A 10,682-nucleotide genomic window follows, 5' to 3' on the forward strand; every position below is an offset into this window, starting at 1 on the left:
AACATCTAAATCATCTCTGTGGACATCCTTCACATGGTTTCTAGCATGTTATTCATTTATTCATTCTACAAACATTTATTCGGTACATATGAGCCAGGTGTTGCACCAGATACTGAAGATGTACTGATAAATAAGATAAACAAAGGCTCTGCTTCAGGGCACTTAACTAACTAAACGAATAAACTAATAGCTTATGATAAACATTAGGATGGAAATAAACATAGTATTTTGTTAATAATAATAGCTAACATTTATTGAATGATCCATGAAACACCAAATGTTTTAAGAAGTTTGTATCATCTCATTTAATCCTCACCATATTAGTCAGGGTTCTCAAGGGGGACAGAAGTAATAGAACAGATATATATACAAAGGGGAGTTTATTAAGTAATATTAACTCATATAATCACAAGGTCCCATAATAGGCTGTCTGCAAGCTGAGGAGCAAGAAAGCCAGTCCAAGTCCCAAAGCTGAAGAACTTGGAGTCCAATGTTTGAGGTCAAGAAGCATCCAGCACAGGAGAAAGATGTAGGCTGGGAGGCTAAGCCAGTCTAGCCTTTTCACGTTTTTCTGCCTAGTTTATATCCTGGCCGTGCTGACAGCTGATTAGATGGTGCCCACCCAGATTGAGGGTGGGTCTGCCTTTCCCAGCCCACTGGCTCATATGTTAATCTCCTTTGGCAACACCCACACCGACACACCCAGGATCGATACTTTGCATCCTTCAATGCAATCAAGTTGATACTCAGTGTTAACCATCACACTCACCAAACCTACAATCCTTTTTTTTCTTTTTTTTTCCCCAAGTGAGTTCACAGAAATACTCCTACAATTTTAAAAAATATGTACTACTGACTTCTCCATTTTACAGATGAGGAAATTAATGGACAGAAAAATTTAAGTAATTTACAAAGGTCTCAAAGCTAGCCATGTCAGGACTGGGCCCAAATGCAGGCCAGCCTGACTATAAACTATTTTTTTAACCTCTGAGAAGGAATAAAGAAGACTCATTTATTTAAAAGGGGGTCAGAAAAGGCCTTCCTGCAAAAATGATATTTAAACTGAGAAGGAGAGAGCCACAAATATCTCCAGTGCCAATAATAAAATAAGTCATTGGGAAAAGGGATGGTAATCAGATAAAGCCGATGTTGAGCTCTGTTTGTCCCATAAAGGAAGCTGAGGAATGAAAAGCTTTGGCAAAAGTAGTTTCATATATTGAATCAAGGGTTCTAAGTTTTATTCCAGGCTTTGCACATTTCTTCTCAGAGTCCCTGTTTTCCAACTTGAGAAGAGTAATTATTAGCATACATGTAAAACCTCTGGCTAACGAGTTCTATAATCAAGTCAGGTCTTCTCATCGAACCAAACACAACCATGGCCATCTCTTGTCAGGATGGTCTTGGGCACAACTAGAAAGTTTGCTTCTTCCAGAACTGAGGTTGGCTGAGTTTGACTGTGTAACCTCTCTTTCACAAGCACATGTTGGTGTGTGCCAGGCGCTTTGCTAAGGATGGCAGAGTGGAGAGAGGCAGCGAGCCTGGGATGGTGGGAAAATTAAAAGCCTTGGAGTCAGAGATCCCTGTATTGAAACCCAGCTCCAACACTTATTACCTCTCCCTTGTCAGAACACGGGAAGGCAACTTAACATTCCTATTACCTTGCAGGTAAGAGGTAGCTTCCTCACCTTCAGAATAAAGGTAAATATAACTTATTTTACAACACTGTTAAGTTTAGGTAAGAAGGCTTGGCGCAGTGGCTCACGCCTGTAATCCCAGCACTTTGGGATGCTGAGGTGGGTGGATCACGAGGTCAGGAGATCAAGACCATCTTGGCTAACACGGTGAAACCCCGTCTCTACTAAAAATACAGAATAGTCGGGCGTGGTGGCGGGCGCCTATAGTCCCAGCTACTCGGGAGGCTGAGGCAGGAGAATGGTGTGAACCCGGGAGGCGGAGCTTGCAGTGAGCCGAGATCGCGCCACCGCACTCCAGCCTGGGCGACAGAGCGAGACTCCATCTCAAAAAAAAAAAAAAAAAAATAGGTAAGAAAATAGATGTGATGCAATGTGAATGGTGCTATACACGGAGAACATATTCACAGATTTCATTGTCCTCTCTGTCCCTCACCGTCTAACGAGGTTTGGTCAGCATGTACATGTAGCATAATGTGTTGTATTGCCCATGGCGGGTAACTAGGGCTGAGAAGAAGAATAAAGTGAAGACAATGTGCCTCTTTCCTACCTTCTGTGAAATACATGAGCACCCAGGTCACTTACACAACCCTTTCTGGATTCCCAAAACTTCCAGTGTGGCTTTGCAATCTCTGCTTCTACCTTTCCCTGCTACATAAATTTAGGTAAAGTTTACAGGATACTCACTAGGTGTCATCAATTGTACATACATTATCCCATTTAACTCCCACAACAATCTTATAGGACAAGTATAATTATTCTTCTGTGGCATTCTTAATTTTCATCGATATCTGGTTGTCCTCTAGCTTCTGTACAGAAAGGCCAAAAATTTCTCATTCCCTTGCAGGTAGGCACAGCCATGTTACTAGTTATGGACAAAGAAAGGTGAGCAGAAGTGACACATCTCACTTTTGTGTTTAAATCTACAGTTCCCCCTTCCTCTGCCATAATGACTTAGGGGACCACTTTTCCAAATGGTGTTGCTGCAAAATAATGTTACATAGAGGATAATTGTGTGAATTAAAAATAAACCTTTGTTGTGTTAAGCCAGAGAGATGATACAGTTGCTTTTTGCTGTAGTATAGCCTGACCTATTTTGGTTGACACATACCCATTTTTCAGGTGAGGAACCTGAGAATCACATTTGAAATCTTTTCTATCTGAATCCAAATCCATCCTTCTTCGTCTCTAATTCATTCTACATGAAGATGCCAGATAAAACATATGCATTAAGAAAAGTCTGGGCAGACACAGTGGCTCACACCTGTAATCCCAGCACTTTGGGAGGCCAAGGTGAGTGGATCACGGCATCAGGAGTTCGAGACCAGCCTGGCCAACATGGTGAAACCCTGTCTCTACTAAACAAAAAATTAGCCGGGCATGGTGGTAGGTGCCTGTAATCCCAGCTACTCAGGAGGCTGAGGCAGAGAATTTCTTGAACCTGGGTGGCAGAGGTTGCAGTGAGCAGAGATCAGGCCACTGCATTCCATCCTGGATGACAGAGCAAGACTCTGCCTCAAAAAAAAAAAAAGAAAAGAAAAGTCCTTCTGAAAACAAATGTAGGATGTGTAAATAACGAATCACCAATGGTAAAATGTCAGGAACTCTAGACAATCAGGAATGCAAAAGAACTTTTGGAAAGTCATTAAATCTCTCCAGAAAGGGATCTGCCTCTATTGCAACTCTCACTCTGATAGTGTAGTGGTGGGGCTGGAATCAGGGATAGGGGTAGGAACAGTGGCTGAAGCCAAGGCAATGATAGGTTATAAAGATCAGCATGTTAATGTGATCACCAATGTTAAAGAGAGTTGCTTTGTAGAGTTTAAGGAGTATCCAGGGAATAACGTTCCTCTTTCCCTTCTGATTTTGGAACCAGTAAGAGATACACCCAGGAATTAGACAGATGGGGGTCAAACATCAACTTTATAAAAGGCTGGATTGAAGGACATGAGTTGGAATTTTATCCTGAAATTAAACTCACCCATCAAATCACAGGTAGATGGATAACTTCAGGCCCCTCCTCATCTCCTGCAGAGGCACAGCTCATCCCAGGAAGCCCACTCCATGATGACAGAGCCAACTAGAATACACCCACTCAGTAGGGACTAAACCAAGCATAACTAGTTTCTTCTTCCAAACTCCAGTCAGGTGGGTCACTCCTTCTTAAAGGCCTGGATATGCTGCAGCAAATCATTTTCTCTTTCTTGCTTCAGTTGGTCAAAGAAGGGGATAAATTTAATAAACTATAAGGCTCTTTCTAACTCTGTAAACCTGTATAACACTTAATGTTAAAACTGAGGAAAATAGTTTACTTGCAGATAATAGTGCAGCCCATCAAATAGCCACCAGGGTATTTATGAAGTATTGACAGAGGGCAAAATATGAAGGCTCTACAACTCTGTTTATTCCAGTGATGTGTGCACAGAGACAAAGATGGTTATAATAAGCTCTCCAGGCCCTGTGGAAGCAGAGGTTAAGAAAAGGATTTGAACTGCAGTGGGCAAGAGGGCCAGGTCATGCTCTAACCCTAAAAAGAAAAGTTCCAAGCCAGAATGCAGCCCATTGGAACAAACCGGAGAGAAAGGTATTTTGAAATCTCTTTGATTTATGACCTACTATAGGACATTAAGACATTATTTACGGTCGATATATGTGCCTGAAGGTATCCCACTGGAGCCATTGATGCTACCTCACACTGTGGAGGTTGGCCAGCCCAATCCGGCAGACATACTATCTGTGTCCTGTTGGTGCAGGCAATAAACCCAGATGTAGCCATCTATCTCCCTGAAAATGGTGCTGGTTACTCCAGCCCTTGGGAGACTGACCCAGAGATATGGATTTGCAGGGAGAAGACAGGTTGGTAGAAGAAGCCAGAGCGTAACAAGCTTCTCTCCATCATTCTCATTTGAAATTTCTTACAGCACCATCCTTCTATAATTCACCTTCTTTAAAAAAACCACACAGAATAGCCTTGAGTCATTAGGACATTCACTAAAAAGCTTCCTCAACATATTTTTCACATTTAACATGTAAAATGCAAAATAGGAACGTTTTTGTCCCCAAGAAGCTGCCTCCTGTTAGGGGGCAGGGGAAAGGCACTCATTCTCTAAACATGTATGATCCAGTCATATTTCTCTTCTTCCATTCAATCCAATGAATATGCCATGTACCCTCTCACCTTCAGGTCTGTGAACATCTTTGAACATCCTTCCCAAGGACAATATCACTATCACTGAACATATATTCCCCACCTCCGCTCAAAAAAAGTGTGTATATATATACACACACACACACACACACACACACGCAACCGCTATTATATCAGGCAATCCCTTACCTTGCACTCCTACTCTTCTTGTAAATCTCAGCTTAAATATCAGCTTTTCCAAGAGGCCTTTGCTGAAGCCCTAGACTAGGTCAGATTTCCCTAAAATGTGTTATCATGCACCTTGTGCTTCCCCTAGAATAACACTCATTACACTGAACTAGAATTACTTCCAGCCTATTTTGTTAGCTAGACTGTTCTACAAGAGAGGGGCCGCATCTGTCTTGGTCATACCAATCCAGTAGACTTGCTATCTGTATTCTCTGGCCCAGATTGTAAATCCAGACGTAGCCATCTATCTTCCTGAAAATGGTCTTGGTTCTTAATGCTCTTGGAAAGCTGACCCAGAGATCTGGTTTCGTGGAGAGAAGACATATTGCTAAGAAGAGAATTGCATGCATTTCAAGTGACTAGTAAGGTCTCAAGTAAGTAGAAGATGTTCAATAAATATTTGTTAAAGACTAAATAAGTGAATTAATGAAATTATTACAGAACGATCAAGTGCTTATCAGAGAAATGACTATAAATGCAATAGCACTCAACTCATAAAAAGAGAAAATCCAATTGACACTGCATTTGATTTGCTTGGTTGAGTTTGGAAACAGAGAAGCTGACTACTTTTTGTGCCTTGAATAACCTTGCCACAAAGAGCATTCATTCTTTTTGTTTATTTGTTTTTTGACCCTTCTATTTGCTTATAATGAGGACTAACCCATACCTGAGTCTACATCACCAGATGAAGTGTTATCTCAACCTCCCCGCTAGTTTTTTCTAGGATGTATAATGCAAGGCAAAAGGTAAAATTCAATTTAGTAATGTGTCTGCATTTGGTCAACAGCAAAACCTGCATAGGTTTCTCTCTAAGGAAAAGGCTAAAATTAAAAGAAAAGGGACAAAAAGACAAAGTCTGATCACAACTGTAAATGAGGAAAAGTTAGATGTTCTCTTAATGGTTTCAGTCGGCTGTGTGATAGCTCCAGAGCCCACACAACACGTTCCACAGGAGCTGCTGGCCAAAGACATGGCCATAATTAGCAGATTTACTAATTTGATCCATGTTAATAACCTATTATGGTCAATTTATAAATTTTAGTCTTGATCATGTCTTTCACTCTATAACCAAATTTGGAAGGAGAAGAAGGACCTGACTTCTCTCTCCAAGTATGGTTCTTTAAGGAATGCATGTAAACAGCAAGTGTTTCGGGCTGTTTTAATGAGGTGGAGAGAGTGCTCACAGCTCAGTGGATAAGTCTACCTTGCAGTTGCTATTCATTTGTGTCTGTGAAGCTGAGCACCCTTTTAGCTTCTCACCCTGCTGGCTTGGACTGACCCCTGCCGTTGATATAACTTTCTCTCACTTTCAATGTAATATTCATTCCACAAATATTTATAGAGTTTCTACTATGTGCTAGATACTGGGGACTCAGTGGTGAACAAAACAAACATACCTGTTGTCTTCAAGAAGTTTATAATCTAGTGAATGGCAGATTATAAAATAATATTGCAGATAATAAATACAGAATTACAGATTGTGATGAATACCAGAAAAAAAAAAGTGAAATGTGTTATGGGAGATTGTAACGAGGAAATGTTTTAATTTAAGAGATGATAGAAAGTTTCTCTAAGGAATTATGGGCCCAGAGAATGAATGGATTTAGGCAGTAAAAGACAAGGGGTAGGTCAGGCACAGTGGCTCACGTCTGTAATCCCGGCACTTTGGGAGGCTGAGGCAGGTGGATCACCTGAGGTTCAAGAGTTCGAGACCAGCCTGGCCAACATGGCAAAACCCTGTCTCTACTAAAAATACAAAAATTAGCTGGGTGTAGTTGCACATGCCTGTAATCCCAGCTACTCAAAGGCAGGGGCAGGAGAATCACTTGAATCCAGGAGGTGGAAGTTGCAGTGAGCAGAGATCACGCCACTGCACTCCAGCCTCGGTGACAGAGCAAGACTCTGTCTAAAATAAAATAAAATAAAATAAAATAAAATAAAATTAAAAAGCCAGGCGCGGTGGCTCATTCCTGTAATCCCAGCACTTTGGGAGGCTGAGGCAGGTGGATCACGAGGTCAGGAGTTCGAGACCAGCCTGACCAATATGGTGAAACCCTGTCTCTACTAAAAATACAAAAATTAGCGGGGTGTAGTGGTGCATACCTGTAGTCCCAGCTGCTTGGGAGACTGAGGCAGGAGAATCATTTAAACCCAGGAGGTGGAGGTTGCAGTGAGCAGAGATTGTGCCACTGCATTCCAGCTTGGGCGACAGAGTGAGACTCCATCTCAAAAAAAAAAGAAAAAGGTTTTCTCATAAAAAAGTTTTAAGCAACAGATTGGCATGATCTTAAGACCTCTCTGGTTCTGGAGGAGAACAGATTGGGAAAAGGGTGAGAATAAATGCAAGGAGATCAGTCAGGATGCTGCTACTATAGATCAAGCGAGAAACCCACCAATGGCTGGACCTAGGGGCATGACCACAGAGGCAGAAACAAGTGGGTAAACTGAAGGTATATTTGGAGAAGGAATTGGCAGGACTTTTGGACCAACCTTCTTTCTGCATGAGCTCCCAAGATCCGTAGCGTCTGCTGAAGAAATATGTGCCTATGTTCAGACAGACTTTGCCTCCATGCGAATCAGTTGGTAAGACTGTCAACTAAGCAGCCCCGTTCTGTCTGCGGTGCAGTCTGGTTATTTCAGTCATACAGACATGGCCTTAGTGACAGTCTCATTCTGTCTATAGACATAGTATCAAATCTGGTTTACATTGAACCACATTTTTTTAATCCTACTCAGCTCCATGGGAGAAGTTTCTCTTCCCAAGAGCAACATAGAGCGAGAACCTGGCCATGTATGTATAAAATTGGGGGTGGAAAGATCTGATACAAGATAGCAGGAGTTTCTAGAGCAAGGGTTTTATGGCTGGATTCCAATTAATTTGTGGATCTCTCTTCCTCAACAGAGGGAGTTGACTGAGATGCTGAAGTTAGCAAATTGCCTGCTTGATGCAGGCACCATGTCCATTTCAGAATGTTTTCTATGGATTTTTCCCACGTCATCTATTAATTACCTAATTACATCGTCTAATTATGGGATTCTTCATGTATTTACACTGATTACGTAATTGGGTGCAATTACACTAATTAGGTTAATGATACAGGATAACAAACTACAAATTGCTTTAAAGGGACACTGGGAAAGCTAGTAGGCCAAAAACCCTTTGGAGGTAGGTCAGGATCTCTCTATTAGCAGCTCAGAGCTTCCCTCTCCTTCATCTTTATCCTGAACTTTCAGATCCACTGAAGAGAACAACATGGGAGAATTAGCAAAACTCTACTGCCCAAGACCAGGAGACTGAGGGCAAAGCTATGGGACAGGCAGTTTGTGGGTGACCCCCAATTACTCCTCTTATAGTAGGCAGAACAATGCCTCCCCACAAAGTTGTCCATGCCCTAACACCCAGAACCTGGAATACATTACATTAAAAAAAAAAAAAAGACTTTGCAGATGTGACTAAGGGTAAAAACCTCGAGACAGGGAGATTATCCTTGCTTTTCTGAGTGGGTCCAATCTAATTACATGAGCTCTTAAAAGTGGATAACCTTTCCTGGTGGGTCACAGATATGTGACAAACAACGGCAAAAAAAAAAAAAAAAAGAATCTGGAGGCCAGGCGTGGTGGCCCATACATGTAATCCCAGCACTCTGGGAGGCCAAGCCGGGCAGATCACTTGAGGCCAGGAGTTTGAGACCAACCTGGCCAACAAAGTGAAACCCATCTCTACTGAAAATACAAAAATTAGCCAGGCGTGGTAGCCTATAATCCTAGCTACTCTGTAGGTTGAAACAGGAGAATTGCTTGAACCCAGGAGGCAGGGGTTGTAGTGAGCCAAGATCGTGCCACTGCACTCCCACCTGGGTGACAACAGTAAGACTCTGTCTCAAACAAACAAACAAAAAAAATTAGTTTGAAGCTGGCAGTGTGAGAAGGATTCAATACCTCACTGCCAGTGCTGAGAAGCAGGGGCCATTTGCAAGGACCAGCAGGAGACAGCAAGGAAATGGGGGAGCTCAGTCCTACAACCCCATGGAACTCAATTCTCACACCTCAATGAGCAAGGAAATGAATTCTGCCCTAGAGCCTACAGGAAGACACTCAGCCCTAACAACAACCAGGTTTTAGCCTGGCAAGACCCCTGTTGCACTTCTGACTTACAGAACTGAAAGATAATAAATTTGTGTCATTTAAGACACTAGATTCATGATAATTTGTTACAGTGGCAATTGAAAACTAATACACTTCTCCATACTTTGCTCCTCCTTTTTCTGTCCTCCACTCACTTTCTTTATGTTACTTATTGTCATGTATATTCTGTCCTCAGCTCTCTATCAGTCTGTTTTCAAGGAAAGATCTAATAGCAATATTGTCCTCTAATATGAACATATATCAGTGTTACCTCTCCCTGTGACATTTGCGTTTTCAATTTAGGTCTAATTGTGTAATAAAATAAAATTTTGTTCATAAAAATAGAGTGAGAGCCTCATACTCAGAGTCAGATCAATGTCGTTTCAAATCCCAGCTCAGTTATTTAGTTGTTCTGTGACCATAGTGACTGGGGATGTTGTATAACCTGAACTTCAATATCCTTACCGTAAAGCAGGGATAATAGTGTCTACCTCATAGGTTTGTTACAAACGTGTAAAGAGATTATGTACATTAAGTGCCTAGAATAATGCCTGGCCCAGACAATATTCCATGGGTGTCCTTCCTTCCTCTGATAAGAACCTGAGTCATCAATGATCAACAAGGAGAAGTAACAAGAGAGTGGGGGCACTTTCCTATACCCCTAAAAATCACAAGATCCCATGAGACAAAATAAAATGCTAGATTATTTATTTCATATAACCTTAGAACCATCAGTAGGACTAAAATAAGTAAGATCCTTGCCTAAAGGTAACTGGGTAGCATGGTCACTCAAAAGCATTTGCTACCCTAGACTGCTTCTGATGGTACAATAGGAAGGGATGTGAGCGGAGACAGCTAGGTGGGTTTGACTCCCGCCCTTGCTGCCCATTGTGGACCAGTCTTAGAGACACAGGGTGAAGACAGCTTGGTATCTGGACTTCTAACTACAACTCTTGGCCACTTTTAAAGCAAATGATCCTAAGCAGTTCCTGAGAATATTTGTGCTACATGTGAACTGAGAGTGGAGAGATAATAACAATAGTAGTTAAACTTTATATAACATCTACTGTGTACAAAGCACTAATCTAAGCATTTTATGTATATTAAATCATTTAATACTTTCAATAACCTTTGTGGAAGTTGGGTGTCCTATTCTGATTTTGTTTTACGGAACACAAAGAAATAAATTAATTCTCTCAAGGTTATCCACTGTTCATAGTCAGAGCTGGGATTTGCACTTGGGTCCCCCTGCTCTAGAGGTAATGCTATTGGCAGTATGCCACATCCTAATGCTACAGTTTGGGGCCCAGCATCACTGGGAGGGTAACTGTTAGTTGTGTTTTCCTAGTTCATCCAGAGCCATTAAAGGGCTTATCATAACAAGGTAATCAGGCCCAGACTCCCAGCACAATCTTGTTCCCAGGGGTGATCTAATCAGCTTTTTAAAAATCTGATCTAGATTAGACAGAGAGAGAGCATCATTCATGGAG

The sequence above is a fragment of the Rhinopithecus roxellana genome, chromosome 8 (genome assembly GCF_007565055.1).
Source record: "Rhinopithecus roxellana isolate Shanxi Qingling chromosome 8, ASM756505v1, whole genome shotgun sequence".
Lineage (NCBI taxonomy): Eukaryota > Metazoa > Chordata > Mammalia > Primates > Cercopithecidae > Rhinopithecus > Rhinopithecus roxellana.